This window comes from Bos grunniens, chromosome 10, assembly GCF_055505025.1.
Source record: "Bos grunniens cultivar Pamir isolate PY7600 chromosome 10, Bosgru_T2T1.0, whole genome shotgun sequence".
NCBI classification, from domain to species: domain Eukaryota; kingdom Metazoa; phylum Chordata; class Mammalia; order Artiodactyla; family Bovidae; genus Bos; species Bos grunniens.
In genome coordinates this window covers 94,707,766-94,735,235 of record NC_141174.1, presented here as the reverse complement: position 1 = coordinate 94,735,235, position 27,470 = coordinate 94,707,766, and the positions used below count along the sequence as shown (strand labels likewise).

Sequence of the window (27,470 nt, the reverse complement as noted above, 5' to 3'; positions counted from 1 at the left end):
AATAGCCAAGACAGGGAGGCAACCTAAGTGTCCATCAACAGTTGGCTTAAGATGTGGAGTGTGTGTGTGTGTGCATGGACATACACACACACAATGAAATATTACTCACCTATAAAGGATGAAATACTGCCATTTGCAGCAATGTGAATAGACCTAGAGAATATTATACTTAGTGAAACCAGTTGGATAGAAAAGAAAAATACTCTGTAATATCACTTGTCAAATGTTAAAAAATAATACAGGGGAGAGGCTTGTAGGTGTACAAATTAAGGATATGGGATTAACAGATACAAGCTACTATATATAAAATAGATAAGCAACAAGGATATACTATATAGCATGGGGAATTATATCCATTATCTTTAAATACCCTATAATGGAAAATAATCTGCAAAAAGACTGAATCATTATGCTGTATAACTGAAACTAAGATGATATTATAAATCGACTATACTTTAATAAAAAAAACTTCATCATCTTTATAGCCTCCATGGTACCAATCGCAGTGCCTGGCCCAATTTAGCCCATAATAAGTGTTTTGACTGAGTCACAGGGTGATGGAATAAATGACCTCAACAGTGATGTTACACCCCTCCACATGTCTGAGCCAAGACAGCTGCTCCCAGTTCTCATGAGTTTCATTAAACAAAGTTATGCTGTGAGGTTATTTTCTTCCTTTGTGACCCAGCATTTTTAGAAATGGATTTCCATCCTGATGACAGTTGTGGCTGCTGGGGTTCGAAGTGAGGTTTGTTGCATCATGTTTCAGCCAGCTCAGACCTCAGCAGGAGCTGTTACTCAGAACTCCAGAATTGCAAGTAGCCAACTGGCTGCCCCAGGTTTTGCCGTTGCTAAGCTTCTGCTTCATTATTGTAACTGAAAGTGATTCTCAAGCTTCTAGGTTGTTGGCATTTTCCTCTCTCCCTTACTGTCTCTCCTTTTTTTTTCCTTTTGGCCCATAACTCACATTCCAATTCTAAAGCGTCTTCAGTAGCCTTTGCAGGCTGCTTGAGGGATCCAGACTGTTGTGTTTATTGAAGTATTAGCCATTCATTAGACAATGTGTAGGCAGGTAGTCCGTATAGTCAAAGCTATGGTTTTCCCAGAACTGATGTGAGAGTTCGACCATAAAGAAGGCTGAGCACCACACAATTGATGTTTTCAAACTGTGGTGCTGGAAGACTCTTGAGAGCCCCTTGGACTGCAAGGAGATCGAACCAGTCAGTCCTAAGGGACATCAACCCTGAATATTCATTGGAAGGACTGATGCTGAAGCTCCAATACTTTGGCCACCTGATGCGAAGAACTGACTCATTGGAAAAGATCCTGATGCTGGGAAAGATTGAAGGCAGGAGGAGAACAGAGGATGAGATGATTGGATGGCATCATCAATTCAAAGGACATGAATTTGAGCAAACTCTGGAAGATAGTGAAGGACAGGGAAGCCTGGCGTGCTGCAGTCCATAGAGTCACTCACAAAGACTTGGACATGACTGAGTGATTGAACAAGAAGAAGAAGAAGGCAGGGAGACTGTCCCCCTACTGAGAATCAGTTCCAGCCAAATGCCATCCTCTTGGGTGTCTCTCAAAGAAAAGCCTGTCCACATGGTAATGATTTGATGAGCACCGAGACCCCTGATGGAAGAAACACCAAGCAGAAGGGGGTATGCAGTGGCCTGGGAGTCTGTGGTTCACAGCAGAGGAGCCTCACAGGGGAGTGGCTCCAGGAATAAGAGTTAACTGTCATGCTGAGAAGGGTCATTTTGTGCTGCACTCAGGACTTGGCAGAGTGGGGAGGATGGAAAAATCCAGATTGTTAAGGAAAGAAAACTGACAGCTTGCTCTCCAGACTTCTGTGGTTTCATGTTTGAGGCTGAGGTCACCTTGCCAGGGGAGGGAATAGGAGGAACTTGAGAGGTGGGTGTGAGGGAAAACCCACCACTCACCTCCTGGAAAGATGTCGTGTTGGTCTCTTCACTAACAGGTATTACTAGTTTTAGTAATATATATAATATAAATATGTATATATAATATACATGAAAGTGAAGTCTCTCAGTCATGTCTGACTCTTTACGACCCCATGGACTGTAGCCCACCAGGCTCCTCTGTCCATGAGATTCTCCAGGCAAGAATACTGGAGTGGGGTGCCATTTCCTTCTCCAGAGGATCTTCCTGACCCAGAGATTGAACCCAGGTCTCCCACATTGCATGCAGATGCTTTAACCTCTGAGCCACCAGGGAAGCCCATAATATATATGGTTATATGTAAAATATTTTAAGTATTTGAATAAATATTTAAATATATTTAGTAATATATTAATCCTTGATTTTTTAATAACTATCCCATGAAGAGGCACTATCATTATGTACATTTTACAGATGAGAAACAGAGACCCGGAGAAGTTAAGTATTTCCCCAGGGTCACTCAGCTAGTAAACCGGAGGAGCAGGAATCCGGAACCACACAGTGTGCCTCCACACTCCGTGGCTTCACTGTGTGGGTTCCAATTCTCCTGGGCTGACACTCAAGAAGCTGCGTATGTCAAGTTCTTGACACTCAAGAACCCATTCTGGCTCATGTCCAGCTTTCCGTTAAAGACTTCAACTCAGGGGCAGTTCCCTTCCTCCTCCTCCTTCCAGGATGGATCTTCCAAATGGCCTAGCCAGGAGAGCAGGAAAATTTCTAGAACCAACATTTGTATAAATTGGCGGAAAACAGGAACCCCATTGATTCCTGCCCTTCCTACTCCCATCCCTGTGTATGCCAGGCTGAGGAACCCCCTCCTAGTAGGAAAAGGCAGTTCGGCCGCCCAGAGTTCTCCCCATGCCACTCGACTTGGCAATGCCATTTGTTGCTTTAGAACCTGAGAATCTCCTCTGGATAGAAGAGGTTGGCTTCCAGATTTCAAGTTCGTTTCTTTTTTCCTTCAAGCTGGACAGTTAGAAATCGATAGAAAAATTGTAAAATGGAGAGCAACTACTCCTTCCAGGAGTCATATTTCTTATTTCCATTTGGACTTGGGAGGCAAATCCTCCAGGAAGTTTAGTTACCAACGAGCCAGGCCAACTGACCCTCCCAAAGCAGACTCTCCAATTCCCACTCATCTACATGCACATTCCTCCTTTTCCGGTTCTTTCACTTGAGTTCCAGATCTAATGTTAGCCCCTACCTTTTCCTGTTAAGAAAGGGCAAGGTGGTGCCCAGTGTGTGTTGAGTAGTGATGTGTGGGACAGGGCCCACATCCCACGGGGGTCAACCGGCAGGAGACAAAGCCCTCCCTCCTCTTCAAAGCCATCCTGTGGTTGGGGCCTCCGTGGCTAAAAACTGGAAGTGAGGAGGAAGAGAGAATTGGGGAGAAGGGGGTGGGGGCCTGAACTGGTACAGTTCTGAAGTATGTAGAGTCGGAGACGACTGAAGTGACTTGGCACACATGCGTGTAGAGAAGTGTGCACTGGGGCAGTCATTCTAAAGAACATTCAAATGTTGCTTATCCGAATGTGTAAAGATAGACACTCTGTCCTAGCATACTCCATCCCTGGCTTATACCCTGAAAAATTCATGTGTCGGTGAGGGGTCATGCGTAAGACCATTCACAGTGATGTTTGTAAGAAGAGGGAGTGGGAGCAATCTCTATCCACCACGAGGGTAATGGCTACGCCAAAGGTGATGGAATACTTTGCATCGATTAGAAGCAGAAATGACAACGTGAGAGATGATCGAACAGTGCTGAGTGAAGAGAATAGGACAAAATGAGGGCACCACCATGTTGCCATATTATGTGACAAGGCACCGTATTTATTTTCCAAGGATTTTCCTCAGGTTCAAATCCGCAATGAAACCATACTGACTCTTGGGGTGCTGGTCGGACAGCAGTTGATGGGACATGTTGACGCAAGGGGGAAATAACGGTGCACGTGATCTGCATTGTGCTCTTGATAATGTGTTGGTGGGAGGGTAATTAATTCCACCCACCACACCTAAGGTAGGAAAAGAAAAGAAAATGTCAAAAAGTTTCACTGGAGTTCATTTTAATGGTTTACTAAATATTTTCTGAGCATAAGATATGTGAGGACCAGAGAGACAGTAGCACAAAGAGTTCCACACTGAGACTCAGGTGCCATCTTTCCTGACCTATATCCCCGCGCCCACAGGTCCTGCAAGCTTCAGTCCCTGACACACAGCACCAGAAAATGTTTGCTACGCCCCTTAATTCCAACATCCTGAGGCCCTGTGGCGAGTAGCTGGTAAAGCTTGGGGAATGGATTAAGAGCTCTCAGAACGAATCTCCTAAGGCAGGAATCTGCAGGGCTAATTAGCACCTTGACGATAGTATAATCAGAGTCATTGTCAAGGTTCCAAAACACCTGCCTTTGGTTCAGCTACTTTTCTTCTAGTCTTCAAAGCCACAGTGGTTAACATGCTGGCACCGCTGCAGCTCAAGGCCGACTTTATTTCTTCCGGTCCTGGAGCCAGTGAGTGAAATAACTTCCATGTCAGAACAGTGGAGCTGCATTAATTCACAATAGGAGAGACAAGCTCTATTAGGCAGGTTCTGTATTCTAAGTCTTTTAAACAAATGCTGTTTTATTTCTTTCAAGTGTTGTGCATTGTTAGAAACCAGGGTGTAAGTGGCATATCACTTTGATTTGTATGACTGTGACATGTTATTCAATAAATATTTAATGGAGCCAGTAATTTAGAAGCACCTTCTATATGTTTCTAGAACTTCCTCACCACAGTGATTTCTTATTTGCCCTTTTTGCCTCCAACAAAATTAAATGTAGGTAACAAAAATCCACAGTAATCACCATGGTCCCTATTATACTAGTCTATGCACATTTCTGAAGAAAATTATGATTCAAATACTAAAGCACAATTCCAAATAGAATACTTATTTTGTCAAACTCAGTACAGAATTTTCAAGACTGGCCTCCAATGGGTTTATATGAAAGGTGCGGCAGCTTTTCAGAGGAAAGTTATTTGGGTTTTTAACTCAAAAAGGACCAGATGTTTTATGCCTGTGATACTATGATTTCCAAATTGGAGGACTCCAAAGAGATGATGTTTTATTCTGATGTATTGTTTGGTTTCCTCAATAAAGCAGTGGTTTGAGGAGAAGATAGCCACCAGATTTCAGACTATTATTGTCATTGGTTAGCTGCAATTTTGCTGTCATTGTCCTAAAAAAACAAGTGTCCTGACAGTCCATAGGAGCATTATAAATCATAGTTTCATTGGAGAGAAAAGGTTATTGATTTGCTCTTTTTTTTTTTCTCTCTCTTCTCCCTCTGGTGCAGACTTAGTGGGAAATTGAAGCTTCCTTCACGCAGTGTATTATAGCCAATCAAAAGGGTGACCTGTACTTACCTGATTTATAATGAAAGGTGACTGGGTGAGTGATTTCACACTGCTCATCCTTCAGTGACTGTAATCAAGAGATAAAAGCTAGAGCAAATACCTGTGCTAGCCAAATACCATCAGAATCATTTACTGTATTTCCTAAGGTGGGGATATTTGAGCAGTTGAGATGGAAGAACTAACATAGGTGAATGGCAGTACACTCATGTTTATTTTACTTTTAGAACCAGCTAATCATTTGCCTATGGCTATTCATTTGGCTTTTCAAGATCAAATCACCTAAGTGCAATTTGATTTAAAGTGATATCTTTCTACAAAAGTGTCAGAAAAAAGACAAAACAAAGGGAGAGTTATCCATGCATAAAGGGGGGTGGATTTTAAAAATGAGATATTTTACAGTATCTAAAAAGCTGCATAGTGAAGGAATAAATGGATATTTTTAGTAAAGTGCAAAGATGCCATGAAATGTCTTGACAAGGTAAACAAGGCTTCATTAGATTTTTTTTCCTGTCGAGTTATGGATTTTTCTAAGACATGATATACATTAGTTGGTAAAGGGAAACCCAGCAAAGCACCCTGTATCATAGTGCTGAGACAGAATATCTCTAACTAGGGACAACTGTAACATGATGCTAGGTATATCTATGGAGGGAAAGAATGGAATTAAAAAGAAAAATTAAAATCCAATGAATATAAACTTTAAAGTGCAAACAGTATTACTGTGCTTAGTCGCTTAGTCATATCTGACTCTTTGCGACCCCGTGCACTGCAGCCCGCCAGGCTCCTCTGTCCTTGGGGATTCTCCAGGCAAGAATGCTGGAGTGAGTCGCCATGCCCTCCTCTAGGGGATCTTCCCAACCCAGGGATCAAACCCAAGTCTCCTGCATTGCATGCGGATTCTTTACCAACTGATCCACCAGGGAAGTCTGTCAATTCTACATGGCATTTACTTAGCGCAGAAGACTAATTAATATATAGTTAATTAATTGGCATATATTAATTAATATGGTTGTATAATATACTTAATATTCAAATTAATATGTTATGTTTATATATTTCATATTATTTGTATATTAATTCAGTTCAGTTCAGTTGCTCAGTCGTGTCCGACTCTTTGTGACCCCATGAGCTGCAGCACCCCAGGCCTCCCTGTCCAACACCAACTCCCAGAGCCCACCCAAACATATTTATGTAAATATACTTATTTATATATATAAACATAATGTCTGTTGATCCATTTTCAAATCCAGAGAAAGACATCATATTAATTAATATAAATATATAATTATATAATATAATTGATATACAAATGTATATATATTATATATATATATAAATATAATGTCTGTTGACCCATTTTCAGATCCAGAGGAAAAGTCATGATTGTACTAGTCCACATTTCTTTCTTTTGTATTTAGCTCACAGATACAATGAATATATTTAGTTAATTGTATATCCTACAGATGAGCATGATATCTCTTGCATCTAAATTTATTAAAGTGGAAAAGAAACAGTTGGTGATATGAGCTATTTACCCCACCCCATCCTATATGAAATGAAAGGATTTCTGTATTTTGGAAGACAGAATGATCTCAACCTAGAAAGTACCTGCTGCAGAGTTCAGTGGAGAGACCCATGTTTTCTTACAGAACCAAATCCCTTGTCTCAGCTGATCCATTTTCCTCTAGAATAAAATGAGATCGCTTTTTGTGTGTGCGGCAGATATACCACTCACCATGTCAGCAGCATGCCCAAAGACTTTTAATATATATAACTCTTTAATTACATTTGGTCCTCAGTATCCTCATCTTCAGATTCAACAAATCTCAAATCAAAAATATTTGGGGAAAAAAATCCAGAAAATCCCAAAATGCAAAACTTGAATTTGCCACATACCAGCAACTATTTACATAGCATTTATGTTGTATTAGGTATTATGAGTAATCTAGAGATGATTTAAAGTATATGGGGGAAAAAGCATATTGGAGGATATGTATGTATGCTCAGTCATGTGTGACCCTTTTGTGATGCCATAGACTGTAGCCCAGTAGGCTCCTCTGTCCAAGAAATTTACCAGGCAAGAATACTGGAGTGGGTTGCCATTTCCTCCTCCAGGGAATCTTTCTGGCCCAGGGATCCACCCCATAACTCCTGCATTGGCAGATGAATTCTTTACCACCAAGCTGCCTGGGAAGCTGAGGACATGTGTAGTTATATGCAAATGCGGTACCATCTTTTGTAAAGACTTGAGCATCTATGGATGTTGATACTCTCAGGGGGTCCTGGAACCAATCCTCTAAGGATATTAAAATAAACTGGCTTTCTGGCACAGTGGATGGCATGTGAAGGTTACTTCTGAGCTTCAGAATAGATTTTATTAGTTAAATTTTTAAAATCAGAATAATTTTATCCATGGTCCTAAAAAGCAGACACCACTAAGATGATAACAACAATAAAAAAAATAGTTCCATATCCTGCTCTTGCACCCTCCATTCTTTCTTCTCAAGAGCAATTTCTTTCAACTGTTAGAGTTATTTCCTCTATTTGCCTAGTTTTTTCTAAATTATATAGATATATAATTTTTCCCTTGCTGTGTCTATGTTGCATATTATCTGTTGACTGGCATGGAAATTGAGAATTAGTATTCTTAGACTCCCCACCCACCCCAAAATTCTCTTTCTGCACTCTCAATAAAGTTAACTCATAATGTTTGGTTAAATCTGTAATCAGAATTTACATTATTCTGATTTCTGCTGAGTCAAATAGTGTTTGGAGTATGATTTCTTTCCTGGAGTTAATAGGTGTATTATATTTTCATTCACCTGGATTTGTATATGTTTCATGAAGTCTTTCCACACCTACAGCCTTTAAATGTAGTTTTCTGCATGATGAAATTTATTAGATGATATCATTTCCAGTACTCTTTACTGAAAACATTTCTCCTGCAGTCCTTGGTCATCCTGTTTCTTGGGTCTTCTGCATACTTATTATCCTGGGACTTCACTGCTCTCCTGAGTTAATTCCAGTTCTCAGGATCCATAGACATTTTGACCATCACCTTTTTTTTGGGTCCTTATACAGTGCCCTAGATAGTTAGTATGGCTGGGTATAATATTCTAGGTCAAAAATTTGCCACAGAATGTTTGAGGATATTGCTCCATTGTCATCTAGCTTGCAGTATTGTTGATAAATCTGATGCCTTTCAGAATCCCTTTGTTCTGTATACAACCTGTATTTTCTTTCTGTGAGTTCTTTCTTTATCCATGATAGCATGATTGTAATATACTTTCACATGTCCCTTTTGTTTCTCTTTTTCTTACTTTCCTGGGGCTTACTGAGCCATTTCAATTTGAAGGCATATGTCCTTCATTCCTAGGGAATTCCCTCATAATTCTTCTTTTCCATGATTGCCTCCCGCCACTTTTTCTGTTCTCAGTTTCTGGAATGTCTGTCTATTGGGTGTTGAATTACCTGGATTAATCCTCTAATATTTTGATCTCCTCTTTCTTACTGCCCATGTGTTTATCTTTTTGCTCTACTGTCTAGTAGGTTTGACTTTTCATGTTTTCATTCTGTTGACTTTTCATGTCTTTTCTTACTATTTTTTAAAAAATTGCTCAGATATATGTGTGGGTTCTTTGCCCTTTTTTTTTTTTTTTTTTTTTTTGCCACCGTTTCTTGTTACATGGCTGTATCATGTTCTTTTACAGCTCTGAAGATTGGGGGTGGTGGGCTTGGAGAGCTGGTGAGCAGTGTTTTTCGTTTGTTTGTTTTTTTCCTGCATTGCCTATTCTTCTGAGCTTTTTCTTTTTTTTCTGTTGTTTTGACTTTTCATGTTGAACATTTTCCTTAGGTATCTGGAGATCTTCAGCTATCTGTTCATATTTAAGAGTGAAACACAGAAATCTGGCAGAAAATTGTGTGGATAAGAATTTGTTCATTCTATATTTATATTACTCCTCTGAGGTACTAGGGCTTCCCTGAAAGCTCAGTTGGTAAAGAATCCACCTGCAATGCAGGAGACCCCAGTTCAATCCCTGGGTCAGGAAGATCCGCTGGAAAAGGGATAGGCTACCCACTCCAGTATTCTTGGGCTTCCCTTGTGGCTCAGCTGGTAAAGAATCTGCCTGCAATATGGGAGACCTGGGTTTGATCCCTGGGTTGGGAAGACCCCCTGGAGAAGGGAAAGGCTACCCACGCCAGTATCCTGGCCTGATGAATTCCATGGACTGTATAATCTGTGGGGTCACAAAGAACTGGACATGACTGAGCGACTTTCACTCACTGGGGTGCTTGTTGACTAAGTTAGGTGGAGAGTGGGGGAGGCTCAGAGTAGCATGTTCTGGCAATAGGCAGTCTCTTTCATCAAGACGTCCCCCTAATGTCAGAATCAGTTTCTTTTTCTTTAAGAGTCTTCATTTCCTGCAGAGATGCTGTGGTAGCTCCAACACAGCATGAAAGTGTGGCATGTGTGGGGAAGAATATGCTTTTGGTTCTCTGCCAGTGAAAGACTGCTTTCCCAGATCCCCTATCCAAAACCGAGCAATTAGATTAAGCAGCAATTGTGTGAACCCTGCCTGAAACAGATGTGCTTTGTTTCCTGCTCTCCATCCCTGGTCCCCTGACATCAGCACAGTGTGGACTGTACAGCACACATTGCCAGTGCTCCAGCTCAAGCTTCCACTGAGGGTCTCTGACTTTTTACCTCTGAGTTCTCTCCAAAGACCTCTGAGCCCCACACAGACTCAGCTGTAATACACAAGGAAGTTAACTCCTAGGGGACAGTTCTAACTAATTACTAGCAGGAGGTGGTGAAAAAATGCCTTAGCCTCACCTTTTACAGAGGGACCATTCTGTGACACATTCTACATTTTTCCCTAGGGGTTCCCAGTGGGACTGAGCTCCTGTTTCTGCTAGAAATAACCAGTTCAGTAATGAACTCTTTATTTTTCTTTCTTCCTTCTCTCACTCTGCCTGCTCCTTCACACCTATGTTCTGGGCTCATCTCCCAAATAAACTACTTGCACTCAAGTCCTGGTCTCAGGTTCTTTTCAAAGGAAACCAAACCGTGATATTGCCTCTAAATGTAGGATTTTGTGAAGCTTCAAGCACTTCAGGGAAATAACATATAAATGTAAAATGACCAATTTTTTTTAAAAAAAAGTATATATCAAATTCTAGCTATGAATCTACAGTTCAATTCAGTTCAGTCGCTCAGTCATGTCCAACTCTTTGCAACCCCATGAATCTCAGCACGCCAGGCCTCCCTGTCCATCACCAACTCCCGGAGTTCACTCAGACTCACATCCTTCGAGTCAGTGATGCCATCCAGCCATCTCATCCTCTGTCATCCCCTTCTTCTTCTGCCCCCAATCCCTCCCAGCATCAGAGTCTTTTCCAATGAGTCAACTCTTCGCATGAGGTGGCCAAAGTACTGGAGTTTCAGCTTTAGCATCATTCCTTCCAAAGAACACCCAGGGCTGATCTCCTTCAGAATGGACTGGTTGGATCTCCTTGCAGTCCAAGGGACTCTCAAGAGTCTTCTCCAACACCACAGTTCAAAAGCATCAGTTCTTCGGCACTCAGCCTGCTTCACAGTCCAACTCTCACATCCATACATGACCACTGGAAAAACCATAGCCTTGACTAGACAAACCTTTGTTGGCAAAGTAATGTCTCTGCTTTTCAATATGCTATCTAGGTTGGTCATAACTTTCCTTCCAAGGAGTAAGCATCTTTTAATTTCATGGCTGCAGTCACCATCTGCAGTGATTTGGGAGCCCCCCAAAATAAAGTCTGACACTGTTTCCACTGTTTCTCCATCTATTTCCCATGGAGTGATGGGACTGGATGCCATGATCTTCGTTTTCTGAATGTTGAGTTTTAAGCCAACTTTTTCACTCTCCACTTTCACTTTCATCAAGAGGCTTTTTAGTTCCTCTTCACTTACTGCCATAAGGGTGGTGTCATCTGCATATCTAAGGTTATTGATATTTCTCCCAGCAATCTTGATTCCAGCTTGTGTTTCTTCCAGTCCAGCGTTTCTCATGATGTACTCTGCATATAAGTTAAATAAGCAGGGTGACAATATACAGCCTTGATGTACTCCTTTTCCTATTTGGAACCAGTCTGTTGTTCCATGTCCAGTTCTAATCTGAAGCCACAAGACTCGTGTTCTTAAAGTGTGGTCCTTGGACCACCTACATCAGAATCATCAGGGTTCCCTTATTAAAAGTACAAAGAGGTATGTGATCTGAGAGTTTGCATGTTTAATAAGCAGAGAAGATATAATATATTAGCTGTCTTCTCTGCTTATTAAAAATGCAAACTCTCGGATCACGTACCTCTTTGTACTTTCAATAAAGGAACCCTGATGTTTCTGATGTAGGTGGTCTAAGGACCACACTTTAAGAACACGAGTCTTGTGGCTTCAGATTAAACACACTTCATTTTACTGAGGAAGAAACAAAAGGCTCTGAGATCATGTAGATAGTGGATGCAGAGCTGGAATTTAAACCCAGATGTTACTGACTTGAAGCCACACTCTACAGCTACCATCTGCATGACCTTAAGCATTTTGTTCTTCATCAAGAAAATGAAAATGGTGGCACCTACTCATTGGGTTGTTACTAGAATTATATAAAATGACCCACATCAAGTGTTTGGTACCACTGCAAGAGCTCAAGAAGTGATAGCAATGTGTGCATGTAGGTATAGATATGTTTGTAGTATAGAAATGCACTGAGAAACTGAGGAAATGCATATTTTCTGTAGCCATGAGTAGTCTGCAATCTTCTAGCGAAGGATTCCACAAAAATTCTCTTGTGTCAGTTCTACAGTCAGCAAATACTTACTGAAGGGATTTGATTATGTGATGTAACTGAAAGACTTCCCTCTCAGGCTTCTTCGGCAGAGCCCAAGACAAGGACTAGGAGCAAAGAGACAGTCCTTGTGAATATATTGTGGGTCGACTGTAATGCTTTGACTATAAAGAGTGACTTTTTATAAGATGGATTTTTAAAAGATGATTGTTTGGAAGTTGTAGTAAGGTACACAGCAGGGGGTCCAGATTTCTCTCATTCTGTCCCTGCTGCCCATGCCCTGGGATCTCCAATAAATTGCTGTTGACTCATGTCAAAGTCACCTAAGTGAACGTTCTGATTCCCCTTTGTGTCCTCCAGTTCGTACTCAACCAGGAGACCAGGGAGAGTCTAAAAACACAGGTCTGTCCAACCATTTCCCACCCTATGGCTGCTGTGTTTTTTCATCTCACTTGGTAGTACAATTCAAGTCCTTGTGGCCGCCGTGGCCCTGCCTGATGGGGCCCTGGCTCATCTCACATCCTGCTGCTCTCTCCCGCTCTAGGCACTCCAGCAACACCAGCCTTGCGCTGTGCCAAGCGCGGTTCCCTCCCGATGTGCTTGTGCATGCAGTCTCCTCTCCTGGAACGTTCTTCCCTCCCAGAGGGATTGATTTCTCACCACATTCCAGTCTCCACTCTTTGGAGGGCCGTTCCTGACCTCCTGGCCTAAATTAGCAAAACCATGCCCAGCCCATGCCTCTGTCCTGTTACACAGACTTATGATATACATTCTACACTCATCATAGCATCTCTAGTTATCAACAGCATGAAACTTCATGGCAGCAAGTACCTTGTCTCACACTGCTGCGTTCTCCTGGGCCTAGAACAAGACTGCTGTGGTAGTCTTTCCAAGAATGTGGACTGGATGTCGGATGGAGTATTTGTTGATGGGGACTTGCCCAAGTGTCGAATGTCTTACTCATTTGACAAGTATTTATACACAGAACATAGTGCCAACCTGAAAGATAAGTGAGACCCAGTCCCTCCTTCCATACACTCAAGGTCTAACAGTTCTGTCCAATAGAAACAATGTGAGTCACATGTGGAAGCTTAAATTTTCTCGTAACCATATTAAAAAGTAAAACCATACAGTTAATTTTAATTTATTAAAATTTATTCAGCCTAATATCCAAAAATATGATTTTAACTTGTAACAGGTTTACAAAAACAAGATCTTTTGCATTCTTTTTTGGCACTAAGTCTTCAAATCTGAGATGCAGTTTGCGTATACAGCAAATCTCAATTTTGATACAAGTTTTCATTGGAAATGCTTGCTTGGTGTTTAGATTTCATGAAGTTTACAGTTGAAATAGACTCACACCCAAGTTGTTCCAAACATACTTGTTTTCTAATAATCAAGCATCAGTTTTGTTTAAATGAATTTAAAAACTCCTCTTTCAGTTCCCCAGTCACACCAGCAATCTTTCGAGGACTTGATGGCTACATGTGGCTAGAGGCTGCCATTTTGGACAGCATACGTCTACTGGGACAGGTAAGGTATACAGACACAAAGGGACCACGCTCATGAAGAGTTCATGCAAGGAAGAGATCCAGTGTCTAAACACTGACTTTGCATGCATCCTTTTCATGACGAGAATTTGTATGTTTCTTTAGGACTCAACTTTTCTGTCCACTTTTCCAGGAAGCCTTCCCTGGTATGCACAGATTAGATTAGATCCCCTCCACCGAACGCTCTGAGAGCACGCTGTGTGTCTTCCACCTGCAGTCTGTTGCACTAGGTTCTAATTCCTATCTATGTATTTATTTTTGCATCTCCCACTAGTTTATAAATTCCATGTAGTCAGGAAGCTCTCATTGTTGATTCTCCAGTGTCTGGTCCTCAGTGCATGTTTGTGGAATGAATAAGTTACTTTTGAATGAATTAGCTGAATGGCCAAACCATGGTGGCAGAGGACCACTCTGTTAGAGCAGCCAGCGTGTGAATAGGGAACTGGGATGGTTCCTAGGTGACAAGGCAGTGACTCAAGAGCTTGGTTCATGCTGGATGCTGAGTCATCTGTGTTGAATGTTCCAGGGAATCGAAGCAGATGAGAGCTAAGAAAAGCTATCAAGGTTAGTAACCAAGGGACTGTTTCAATAGGAGTCAACAGAGACTGTCCGAAAAACCTAGATTTTTTTTTTCAGCAGGTTTTGTTGTTGTTGTTGTTGTTTCAGAATTTCCCTGGCATCCCTGAGTTAAGAGTAATAGATATTGTAAGTGTTGTGAGTACACAGCGTTCTAGGGCCATAACCCAATCTTAAGTGTTGGGTCAGCTGTGGTCCTTCTAGTTACTGCAGTCCCTATTAATGACAGCAGTTAAATCTGTATGCTAACTGAAACTGTGACTGATTCGTAGCTGGCTTGGGGCGTTGTGTGATTTATGGGCATCTGATCTAAGGATACTTAAAGGATAGAAGTATTAGAGCTAGGAAGAGAGGTGTGATTAATCAAAGAAGACAATTTGCTAAAAGGCTCACTAAAACAGTGCAGTAAAAACTGAAAAAAAGACTCTAGATCCATCCACTAGGCAAGGTGGGGTGGGGAGGCAGGGAGAGTAGAGGGATAAGAGTGTGTTTAAGATAAAATGTAAAACGTAAAAGGATGTTTTCCAGCAAATAGAGATTGTGGTTGGGGAATTTTCAAGGGCATATGTTTGTCTTTTAAGTTTGCTTACACTCTGAGCTCATATTTATCTTTTAATTTTGCTTATACTCTGACCAGTACCAACAACAGATGTCAAGTTCTTGACTCCATGATTGAATCCCAGGGGCTCCTGCATGTTTGGAGGATAACTGCACAATAAAAAAACCTAACAATTCCTTTTATTTATAGTTAAGACCCCAGTACGAGCCTAAGCCTTTCTATTTCCCTGAATATTCCTTCACTTTTGTCACATTATAAGGCCCAAATTACTGGAAACCAGGAGACAAGTCAAAATTTCCTAGTATCGATCTAAATAGAAAAATGACCATCAATAATATAAGTGTCTGTCTTGGATAATTGTTGATTTGTACCATCAGAGTTAAGTGAGACTTGTGGTCCTCCTACCCAGGGGACTATCTTATTTAGTGTTGCCTACCTCACTCTGTCCTTTATCGAGCCCATCTTTGCATGAAGCATGGAACATTTCATGCAAAGATGGGTTCGATAAAAGACAGAAATGGTATGGACCTAACAGAAGCAGAAGATATTAAGAAGAGGTGGCAAGAATAAACAGAGGAACTGTACAAAAAAGATCTTCATGACCCAGATAATCACAATGGTGTGATCACTGACCTAGAGCCAGATATCTTGGAATGTGAAGTCAAGTGGGCCTTAGAAAGCATCACTACGAACAAAGCTAGTGGAGGTGATGGAATTCCAGTTGAGCTATTTCAAATCCTGAAAGATGATGCTGTGAAAGTGCTGCACTCAATATGCCAGCAAATTTGGAAAACTCAGCAGTGGCCACAGGACTGGAAAAGGTCAGTTTTCATTCCAATCCCAAAGAAAGGCAATGCCAAAGAATGCTCAAACTATCGCACAATTGCACTCATCTCACACGCTAGTAAAGTAATGCTCAAAATTCTCCAAGCCAGGCTTCAGCAATACGTGAACCGTGAACTTCCATATGTTCAAGCTGGTTTTAGAAAAGACAGAGGAACCAGAGATCAAATTGCCAACATCTGCTGGATCATGTAAAAAGCACGAGAGTTCCAGAAAAGCATCTATTTCTGCTTTATTGACTATGCCAAAGCCTTTGACTGTGTGGATCACAATAAACTGTAGAAAACTCAGAAAGAGATGGGAATACCAGACCACCTGATCTGCCTCTTGAGAAATCTGTGTGCAGATCAGGAAGCAACAGTTAGAACTGGACATGGAACAACAGACTGGTTCCAAATAGGAAAAGGAGTACGTCAAGGCTGTATATTGTCACACTGGTTATTTAACTTATATGCAGAGTACATCATGAGAAATGCTGGACTGGAAGAAACACAAACTGGAATCAAGATTGCCGGGAGAAATCTCAATAACCTCAGATATGCAGATGACACCACCCTTATGGCAGTAAGTGAAGAGGAACTAAAAAGCCTCTTGATGAAAGTGAAAGTGGAGAGTGAAAAAGTTGGCTTAAAGCTCAACATTCAGAAAACGAAGATCATGGCATCCGGTCCCATCACTTCATGGGAAATAGATGGGGAAACAATGTCAGACTTTATTTTTTGGGGCTCCAAAATCACTGCAGATAGTGATTGCAGCCATGAAATTAAAAGACGCTTACTCCTTGGAAGGAAAGTTATGACCAACCTAGACAACATATTGAAAAGCAGAGACATTACTTTGCCAACAAAGGTCCGTCTAGTCAAGGCTATGGTTTTTCCTGTGGTCATGTATGGATGTGAGAGCTGGACTGTGAAGAAGGCTCAGCGCCGAAGAATTGATGCTTTTGAACTGTGGTGTTGGAGAAGACTCTTGAGAGTCCCTTGGACTGCAAGGAGATCCAACCAGTCCATTCTGAAGGAGATCAGCCCTGGGATTTCTTTGGAATGATGCTGAAGCTGAAACTCCAGTACTTTGGCCATGTCATGCGAAGAGCTGACTTATTGGAAAAGACTCTGATCCTGGGAGGGATTGGGGGCAGGAGGAGAAAGGGTTGCCAGAGGATGAGATGGCTGGATGGCATCACTGACTCGATGGACTTGAGTCTGAGTGAACTCCGGGAGTTGGTGATGGACAGGGACGCCTGGCGTGCTGAGATTCATGGGGTTGCAAAGAGTCGGACACAACTGAGCGACTGAACTGAACCTCACTCTGACAGGCCCCTAGACATATTTTTTCAGTTGCTACAGACTGTCAAAACAACTGGTCAAGTTCAGTCCTTTTCAAGAAGAAAATCTGTCTGACTTGTTCTGGGTGTATGCTCCAAGAATCGTAGATAGCAAAACACACACACACTCACACACACACAAACACACACCACTTACCTTCCTTCTGCACCTTACTTGCATTTGTGGCAGAGTGGGAAGACTTGCAGACTGCAGAAGGAATATGTTTCTTAGAAAACTAGAACAGAAGGGAAGGGAATAAGGAGTGCTTTGAAGTAATTGGTATTGACCCAGTTTAGACCCAACTAAGCAAGACAGTGGTTCTGCTCCCTTCTCCCCATAGACTCTCAGCTTCCCCTTCCCACTCCAACATACACACACACACACACACACACGAACACAGATGCACACTTGTATTTTTCACCCTATCACCACCTTCTTGTGCTGGCAAAATGGAGCCTGAGTTGGTGAAACACACACAGAATCAGGACCCATGGATGGAAGGTAAGGGTGGTCAAGTGAGGATGACGTGGGTGACTCTCAGAGAGTCAAGTGCTGCCCTTACTTTTCCTTTGAATGATTAGAAATGATTGATTTGCTGAGAGGGTGTCAACACCAGTCATATTTGCAGAATGGAAACTGAAGTACGAGACCTGATAAATTAGCTCAGGATCTTTTAAGCACCATTGTCCTTGTGTCCTTATTGGTATGATAGAGGCCAAAGATATTGACACACCTTGGAAAAGGGTGCTCTAATAACCAGAGTGCTGAATGACCTAAGAAAATGCTAAAGATAAGAAGAAATAGCAAGATCAAAACAGTTGTGTCTTATGTGGCACCTGCCATGTGCAAGAGATGTGACCTAAAATTTTGCAGGTAAGCATTGTAACAGAGTCATGTTTTCCCGTGGCATTTGTTGTTTTCAGTCCCTCAGTCGTGTCTGACTCTCTGTGACCCCGTGGACTGCAGCAAGCCAGGCTTCCCTGCCTTCACCATCTCATATGATGTGATTATTTGTAGGTTCATTACTCACTCACCATGTTCACTCCCTATCAATCTGTAACTCTCACTCAATTAAAACAATCGTTCCTTTCCACATCTAGAGATAGAAGTGGGTACTGTGAATTGTGGAAGAAAAATAGCAAAAAAATAATAATAATAATAACTTTTTCTGAGTACAGCTCTTTTTCTCCTGTGAAGTTATTATTTATTATCTGTGTGCTCATTTCAGATTATAAGTTATTATTGCTGGTGATGCCTGTTCCTTTCTCCAGTTACTGCATGCCTACATGCAGAAAGTGACAGAAAAAAATTGCTCCATACCAAGGGGAGGAAAGTAACAGCATCTGGGAGCTAGGTTGATTCTAACCATCTATTGAGAAGCAGTTAATATGTCCACTTGAATTTAGAATTTCAGTCAGAATTTGTAAAAAAAAAAAAAAAAAACAAAACTGGACCAGAAATAGTTTTCTTTCTGTATTAAAACTGAAAACAAACCACCCAATCCTGTTATCATTAGTGTCTAAAATTCAATTTGAAAATGAAAGACTACATACATGTTAGTACTTTATAAATAAATAAATAGTAAAGCATGAAATTCAAAGCAGATCTCAGACAGTCCCTCGCCACCTCGTGGGGCATTTGATGATCACAATGATTGTGTACCCGGAAATGCAAAGCCAGATTGAAGGTGGAAAATTAATTGCCCAAAGCCTGGAGAGTTCTTGGTGCTCAGCTACTGATGGCAATGCCACATGCATGTCCTGTGTGCCTTCACAATGCGGCAGCGCTGGTAATGCTCTTACGGGAGGAAACACGTCTTTGTGCTTTTGCCTTCCCCACTCCTCTGTCGTCAGATGATCGTCTGCAGTCATTCAGATGAAAAGCAGACTTGTACTAAAGCAGTTGTGTTCATTTTCTCTGGCTGCCGCAGAAAACCACCACTGACTGAGGGCCTTGCATAACAGAAATTTATTTTTTCACAATTATGGAAGCTAAAACTCCTTTGAGTTCCAGATGTTGGCAGGTTTGGGTCCTTCTGAGTCCTCCCTCCTTAGCTTGTAGATGGCTGCCTTGCTGCTGTGCCCACCCTCTGTCTGTGCTATGTCTAAACCTCCTTTTCTTCTAAGGGTGCCAGTCAGATCAGGGCCCACTCTAATAACCCCATCTTTTTTTTTTACTTATCACTTTCTTAAAAGCCCTTTCTCTAAATGCTGACACATTCCGAGGTGCTGGGTAGTAGCACTTCAACCTGCGTATCTGGGAAAGACACAATGAAGCCCGTGAAGAGCAGCCACCTTTCCAGCTCAGCGCCCCGCATGTAGTAAATGTTCGGTAAATGATCGCTGAATGACCGAATGAAGAGGGACTCTCCAGAAGCTGTATGCTGAGAGGAAAGAACAGGTTTTAGAGCAGAAGTGTGGTGATGCTGTGACTGCAGCTGGTCCATCCAGAGAACACAGCATTCTACCTTTTAAAAATAGTTATATCACTGTTCAGACCATGGGGTTGTAAAGAATCGGACACGGCTGAGCAACTTGAACAGCAACAATTAAACTTAAATTCTAGACCAACTCTAAAGACGCAGGAGTAAAGGACTTGGATAGGCTCTCTTTAAGGGACACAAACAAAACCACAAACTGCAATCTGCAAGCTGGCTTCTACCATATATTATGATTCAAAGCCAATGGAGCAGTTAACAGCTGTTCCGAGCTTATAAAATCATTAGGTTGGAAGCACTGGTAGATTTTGTTTCCTCTAGGTTTCACTGTAAATTTTTAATGCACTCGCACAAACAAGAACTATCCTGTGCCAGATTCAAAGCTTTTATAAATTTTACCTTGCCCTCATAGTCACAAAGTTTAAAAAAAGCACCATGAGAAGTAAACTGAAAAGACACGTTATGGTATCCCATTATTCACTGACCATTCCACGTTGGCACTGGAAAAGTACGTACCCTTGAGGTATGTTTTAACATAAGCTGAGGCTTTTGAATAATTGTGTTAATACCAGCAACTGCTGTTATTAGTTTAGTAAGATGACTACTTTATAGCTTAAAAAATACACTGGAAATATATTTTGGGGTTTTTAAAATGTGCGTCTGTTCAGATTTCCCTTGACATGGTAGAGCCGTGGCAGGGACAGGACGTCACTGCCCCACTCCATCTCATGAAGTGGCAGCAGGTGAGTGTGTGGCTGACACGCACGGCTGGCTGTGCTTACGTGCGGTGTCAGTGGCCGCACGGAGCCAGACCCGATCGAAGCCTGTGGAGAGCCATGGGGTGGATAAATCTCCCGAGTCTCGGCTCTGTCAGCCAGACAGCAGCACAATTCTGTGTCGCAGTTCTCATGATGAGATTTTTTTCCAGTGGTAGCGACTCAGTGTTAACCCTCCGTGGGCCACTGCGGTCTCAGCTACACAACTGAAACATTCTGTTCAGGAGGCTTGGTTTGCAGAGGGATCTTTCGGTCTTCCCAACTCACTTCCTCGGGAAAGCAGAAACCAGGTGTGAAAATGAGTGGTCAGTGACTCGAATTCTTCTTTGTGTCCCCATGGCTCCAAGATTACTTCTTTGGTAAAGAAATGTCAACAGATGCTCAAATTTTTTTTATTATTAGTTCAGGTGTACAGCACAGGATTCAGATACACACACACACACACACACACAATCACACAATCTTTTTCAGTCTTTTCCCTTGTAGATTATTACAAAAAATTGAGTAGAGTGCCCTGGGTCCTTGTTGGCTATCTGTTTTATATATAGTAGTTTACATATGTTAATCCCAAGCTCCTAATTTCTCTCTCCCCTCTGCTTCTCCCACTGTTCCCTTTGGTAACAATAAGTTTGCTTTCTATGTCTGTGGGTCTACTTCCGTTTTGTAAGTAAGCTCATTTGTATCTTTTTTAGATACCATATATAAGTGATATAATATGATATGTCTTCCTCTTTCTGACTTGCTTCCCTTACTGTGATAATCTCTGGGTCCATCCGTGTTGCTGCAAATGGCATTATTTTGTTCTTTTTATGGCTGAGTAATATTCCATTGCATGTAGATGCCACCTCTTCTTTATCCATTACACAGATGTTCAATCTTTGCCTCACTCAGTTATTTTGACTTTTTGTTTGTTTGCTTTGTGTGTTTCAGCTCCTGCTTTTCTTCATATTTGACCAAGATAAGTCCCAACTTAGGTTAGAAATATGATAACAAAAATTTAATTTTTACTTCTTACCTATGTTGTTAACCAAAAATTCTTTATATTTGAAAAGACTGCATTAAAGGCATCCTGTCAGGCTGTAATCTAAAGCTTGCCACTTAGGTGCACTGACTTAGTGCTGTGGCTGCTATTTTACTTTATTTCCTTCGGCATCCTGCGGAAACAGCATCAAGACCCCACTGACATCTAGTGTTTCTGAACCACCCCTTTCCACTTGCTTTCTAAATGCATTCAATAGGTTGTCCTGGGGGAAAGGAGCTATGTGTCCACTTGGAAAAAACAGCAAAAGCCAAAAGGATTTCTTGTTCTTGCCCATAAGAGGAGCAGCCATCAGCCTGTGTATCATAGGAGCTTTCAGGTTACACTCTGGAAACAGCTGAGTGGACCCCGCATCCCTTTCCATGCGGTCCTCTCTTTACCCTGACCAGCTGCAGACCGATTGCTGCGTCTGAACCGTCTGTAAACCGAAAGAGCGCTTGCCACCTCTGGGGAGTTTGCTGGCATATCAATACAGAACTAATTCTCATTCAGTGCTTCCTCCTGTGTTCTTCCACCAGCCATTATTCTGGGAAAATCGAGTCCGTTCCCACACTGAAAGCATCCTGAACAGCACCGTCCTCAGACTGTGGCATGTAGCAGTCCCTTGAAGGGCTTGTTAAAATGCGGGGTGCGGAGTCCCACTCCCAGAGATTCTGATTCTGTCCATCTGAGTGGAGCCAGAGAATGTGCCCTGATCAAGTTCTCAGGCGGTGCCCAGGCTGGTGGTTCAGAGACCACAGTTGAGAACCAACGCTACCCAGTGGTTGAACTAGCCTTGTATGTGTTCATTATTTTGTCATTGGAGGCTCAGGAGACTAATGCTTTTAATTGATGAACAAGGATTCCAGGGATTGGCACCACTTGTGGGCTTGAGTCCTGGTCTTAGCTGTTACCCTTGGGCCATCAGTGTCAAACAGTGATGAACACCACAGCATCTAACACTGACTTGAAATTTTATAATTTTCAAAGCTTTTTTACTTCCATTACCTCGTTCAGGCTTCCAGATATCGTGAAGGTTGTTGGGGGGTGGGGGTTGTTTTAGTTTTGGGTTTTTTATCATTAGAGAAAACTGAGGTTCAGGAGGTGTGCGTGCCTTGCTTCAGGTCACTGAGTAGTAGAATTAGGACTGTTTCCAGGCGAACTCCAGAGCCTTTTGATCTTTTGCTAGGGTATGCAAACTCACTCTCCAAGGTGAAGTTATTCTGATAGTTTTCAGAAGCTCTACTTCCATAAGCAACCTTTCCTTAAATTGATCTACCCAAGAACACACCCTTCTTCTGCTCTGCAAGAGACGGGTAGCACTTGCTAGCAACTTCAGCAGGTAATCCTTTAGTGTAACAGGTGAGAAAGTGACTCTAATGAGTACATAATACATTTTTTTTTGCAGTCAGATTGTTTTAATTTTTTGCTTTTAACAAAATTGAAGACTCGAACCAAGTAAGCTAGTAGATCATTAACAATGTCTGATGATAGAAAAGAAAGCTCAGAATTCATAGAATTGAATGATGGAGCTGGAAGTAAAACTCTCCCCATTCACATTTACTTATGTATATGAAAAAGAATTAATGATAAACTGGCCTTCCCTGGTGGCTCAGATGGTAAATGATCCGCCTACAGTGCGTGAGACCTAGGTTCGGTCCCTGGGTAGGGAGAATCCCCTGGAGGAGGGCATGGCAACCCACTCCAGTGTTCTTGCCTGGAGAATCCTGTGGACAGAGGAGCCCGTGGGCGACAGTCCTTGGGGTCGCAAAGGGCCGGACGTGACTGAGTGACTAAGCACACAGCACAGTCTCATTTTAGCCATAATATTCATCCAGGGATACATGAACCAGTTTGGAGGGGAAAAACCTACCATTTCATGTTAGTAAAAGGTATGCTTCCAGTAAAACTTTGTTTTTTAGTTTAAAAACTGTCAGAAATTTACAAACTGATATATTTTGTTATATTGATCAAATGTGTAATAATTGTAACGATAGCTAAGTCAATGTGATGTTTTTGATCACTTAGAGACTTGCAAACACAGAATGCTATCAGATATTTTCAATTTAGAACATGTATTTGTTGCAGAGAAGTATATATATCAATAGACTGATCAATAAAATCATAACCACATGATTCATGCATAACAATGTACTTACATTAGGTTGGAATCCCATGGGGAAAGTGAAATGGAATTTCAACTTCAAGGAGATCATGTAAATTTTCCTTTAAATTCAGAGTTTGTCCTTGTGGTTATTAAGCAACTGTTGACAACTCCAAATTGTTATGGTATTTAGATTCCATTGGCTTCGATTTTAGGAATGACATCATGGTTTATTTCACATTGCAGTTATTTACAGTATGCCAGAAAAGTTACCCTTGGCACTAGGTATATACAGAGCTATGGTGAAAATGTAAATATCAATTTAGAAATATGGAAGTTTCGATGAGCATAGAGTTCAGTTCCACATTTATCTCTGATTCCCTGGAAGGGAATGAATGGCAGGCATCCACAGGCAGAGTTGAATACCTCTAGGACAGGTTTCTTCCTTTCCCCACCACATCTCCTCTCAGCCACCCAAAATCTTAACTATTCTAACCATGAGGATTTTATCTTTGTGAAATGAATGTTAATTACTATCACTGTGATATTGTGATTTAGAATGAGAAATATATATGTATTTGGTCTCTGACCCTGCTCCAGGCGCCAAGTTCTTAAAACCCTTGATATTTCTTGAGAGTGATAAAGCTATCTTTTGTTGTATTCGTGAGGTGACTGGACAGCATCTGAGGATGGGTAAAGCCAACTTGTGATTGGAAATTTCTGTCCTGCCCCACCCTCTAGGGGAGGGGCAGGGGCTTGTGATTGAGTCCTATCACTAATGGCCAATGACTTAATCATGCTTAAGTAATAAAGTTTCCATTAAAAATCCAAAAATGTTTGGGTTTGGAGAGCTTTGGGTTGGTGGACACACGGAGATTTTGGGAGAGTGGTGCTGGGAGAGAGTGTGGAACTAAGCCCCCCTCCCCAACCCCCACCCTGCCCCACGCATCTCTTCTAACAGCTCCTGAGTTCTGTCTTTTATGGTAAACTGGCAAGCTGGTGAATAGAACATTCCCCTGGCTTCTGAGAGCCACTGTAAATTATTCAAACCCAAAGAGGGGGTCCTCCAATCTTTAGCCAATTGGTCAGATACAGAGGACAACAACTTGGGCTTGAGGTTGGCCTCTGAGGTTGGGGGTGGGGAGGGCAGTCTTATGGGACTGAACCCTTAACCTGTGGAATCTGATGTTGTCTCCAAGCAGATAGAGTCAGAATTGAGTTAAATTGTAAAGCACACAGATGGTCTCTGAGAATTACTTGGATGTGTGAGGAAACACCCTTCCCTCCATTGGAGTTGATATCGGGATCCTTAATCACTAAGTTGAAATCTTTAAGCTTTATCTACAGGTATAACTTGGGGCTTCCCAGGTGGAAGTGGTAGGCGCTAGTGGTAAAGAACCTGCCTGCCAATGCAGGAGACTTAAGAGATGCACGTTAGATCCCTGGGTCAGGAAGATCCCCCAGAGGAGGACAAGGCAACCCACTCCAGTATTCTTGCCTGGAGAGTCCCGGTCAGAGGAGCCTGGCAGGCTTCAGTCTATGGGGTCACAAAGAGTCAGACACGACTGAGCGACTAAGCACACGTGCACAGGCATAATTTAGTTTAGAAACAGTCCCTTATAACACGTGTTACAAGGGAAAAATAACTTAACCTTCCAGTGTAAGATGAAAAACTTCTGCAGACTATTCCCATTGGTTGGTTGTTGTTGTTTAATCTGAATTGCTTTCTTCATCGGACATGGCAGGAAGTGGAAATGTAATGCATCTACAATTCTTGCCAGCCAGTGTGGCAGAATGATAGCATTAATACGAAAACCCTTTTTCTTTTATGCCTGAGAGATTTGGCGGAAGCAAGTTCTGAAAGCCCAATTGGAGCACAATATTAACATAGGCATTACTCCAACCTCTGTATTTAGCCTTACAGTGATCTCACTCTCCCAGCCCTTATGAACTACCTGTTTTCTATGGAGATTTTCCAGCACATAAGGTGTTAAATGTCAAAAATTCAACCAAGTGAACTTGAAGATCTAATTGCCTTTTTTAAATGATTCGTAAGTTGAGCAACACCCCATCAAGTCCATAGGAAGGAACTCCGCCAGGCTGCAAAATAGGGAAGGTTTTTATAGACAGAAAGGGGGGCAGGAAAGGGAAATTTCCAGCAAAGAGTGGATCGTTTCAGGCTTAGGTCACCCTCTGGGAGATGGAAGGGGTCTTTAGGCCTTACCTCACTAGTGCTGACCAGGAAATTCCAGGCTGACCGGTTTAGATTATATTCCTGGAGAAGGTTGAAACTGCCATTAGGTTAGATAGTAGTTTGGTCTGGTAACATGGGCTTAGCACAGGTGAATCCACTTTAGTCCTGTTGTCTCCTTTTTAACAAAGGCCATGACTGATGCAGATGTGGCTGAGTATTGTGTGAAATACACACATTGCCCCCAACATGTTGTAAACCAAGATTCATAGTTCTTTAAAACCCTTAGTGAGTGAAGCTTCTACTTTTCCCAAGACTCTTACTAAACCTTCTCATGGCTTAATTAAATGCTAATAATTGTATTAAATCCAAAATGTTAATTATGTTTATCTCTGGGTAATGAGACTGGGGATGATGTGCTTTCTTTTATATTGTATTGTACATTGCTTGCATTTACCACTTAAGCAAATGTTTCTATAACTAGGAAATAATAGTAAATGCTCTTTGAGGATAAAGAAAAATGATCAAAAGTATCCTTTTGAATCAAGTCCACCCTCTTCAAGATCATTCCAGACAAATGACACTCTCAGGGTGGATTTTACTTGCTTTATAAGCACCCCCTCCCTGCCCAGTGGATTTTGTCTACAATTTTTAATATTCACTTTAATATTCTCTGCTAAACAAAGATATCTAGCTTTTCCCTAGCCCATGGAAGAGGAAAAAGAGATGCTCAGTGTAATATTAATAATCACTCTTACTATCATTCAAGGCTTCCTTTAAGGTCTGTGGTTCTGGTTACTAATTTCTAATACAGCAAGGTGACCAAAGATTTTTTTTCAGATATGAGAAAGCCTTTCTCCTGCTGGGAATGATCAGAACCACAATAATATAACTGTAGTAATCCAAGTCTGTGCCCCAACCACTAATGCTGAAGAAGCTCAAGTTGAACGGTTCTCTGAAGACCTTCTAGAACTAACACCCCAAAAAGATGTCCTTTTCATTATAGGAGACTGGAATGCAAAAGTAGGAAGATGAGATCCCTGAAGTAACAGGCAAATTTGGCCTTGGCGTACAAAATGAAGCAGGGCAAAGGTTAACAGAGTTTTGCCAAGAGAACGCACTGGTCATAGCAAACACCCTCTTCCAACATCACAAGGGAAGACTCTACAAATGGACATCACCAAATGGTCAATATTGTAATCAGATTGATTATATTCTTTGCAGCCAAAGATAGAGAAGCTCTATACAGTCAGCAAAAACAAGACTGGGAGCTGACTGTGGCTCAGATCATGAACTCCTTGTTGCCAAATTCAGACTTAAATTGAAGAAAGTAGGGAAAACCACTAGACCATTCAGGTATGACCTAAATCAAATCCCTTACAATTATACAGTAGAAGTGACAAATAGATTCAGGGGAGTATATCTGATAGATAGAGTCCTTGAGGAACTATGGACAGAGGTTCGTGACATTGTACAGGAGGCAGAGATCAAGACCATCTCCAAGAAAAAGAAATGCAAAAAGGCAAAATGGTTGACTGAGGAGGCCTTACAAATAGTTGAGAAGAGAAGAGAAGCTAAAGGCAAAGGAGAAAAGGAAAGATATATATATTTGAATGCAGACTTCCAAAGAATAGCAAGGAGAGATTAGAAAGCCTTCCTCAAAAAAAAAAAAAAAAAAAGAAAGCCTTCCTCAGTGATCAGTGCAAAGAAGGAGAAGAAAACAATAGAATGGGAAAGACTAGAGATCTCTTCAAGAAAATTAGAGATACCAAGGGAACATTTCATGCAGAGATGGGCTCAATAAAGGACAGAAATGGTATGGACCTAACAGAAGCAGAAGATATTAAGAAGACATGGCAAGAATACACAGAAGAACTGTATAAAAAAGATCTTCACAACCCAGATAATCACG

At 41.6% G+C, this 27,470-nt stretch overlaps 1 protein-coding gene across 9 annotated transcripts in view; it reads left to right on the top strand.

Moving 5' to 3' along the window:
* The window catches only part of SV2C (synaptic vesicle glycoprotein 2C), a 444,657-nt gene that overhangs the window by 355,726 nt on the left and 61,461 nt on the right, over positions 1–27,470 (top strand). For 2 of the 9 annotated variants that reach the window (XM_086323192.1, XM_086323191.1), the window contains exon 2: positions 13,622–13,712. The exons of the other annotated variants lie outside the window; for them this stretch is intronic. The gene's annotated coding sequence lies outside the window, so the exon portion shown is untranslated. The remainder of the gene's footprint in view (positions 1–13,621; positions 13,713–27,470) is intronic. 9 annotated transcript variants of the gene reach the window in all.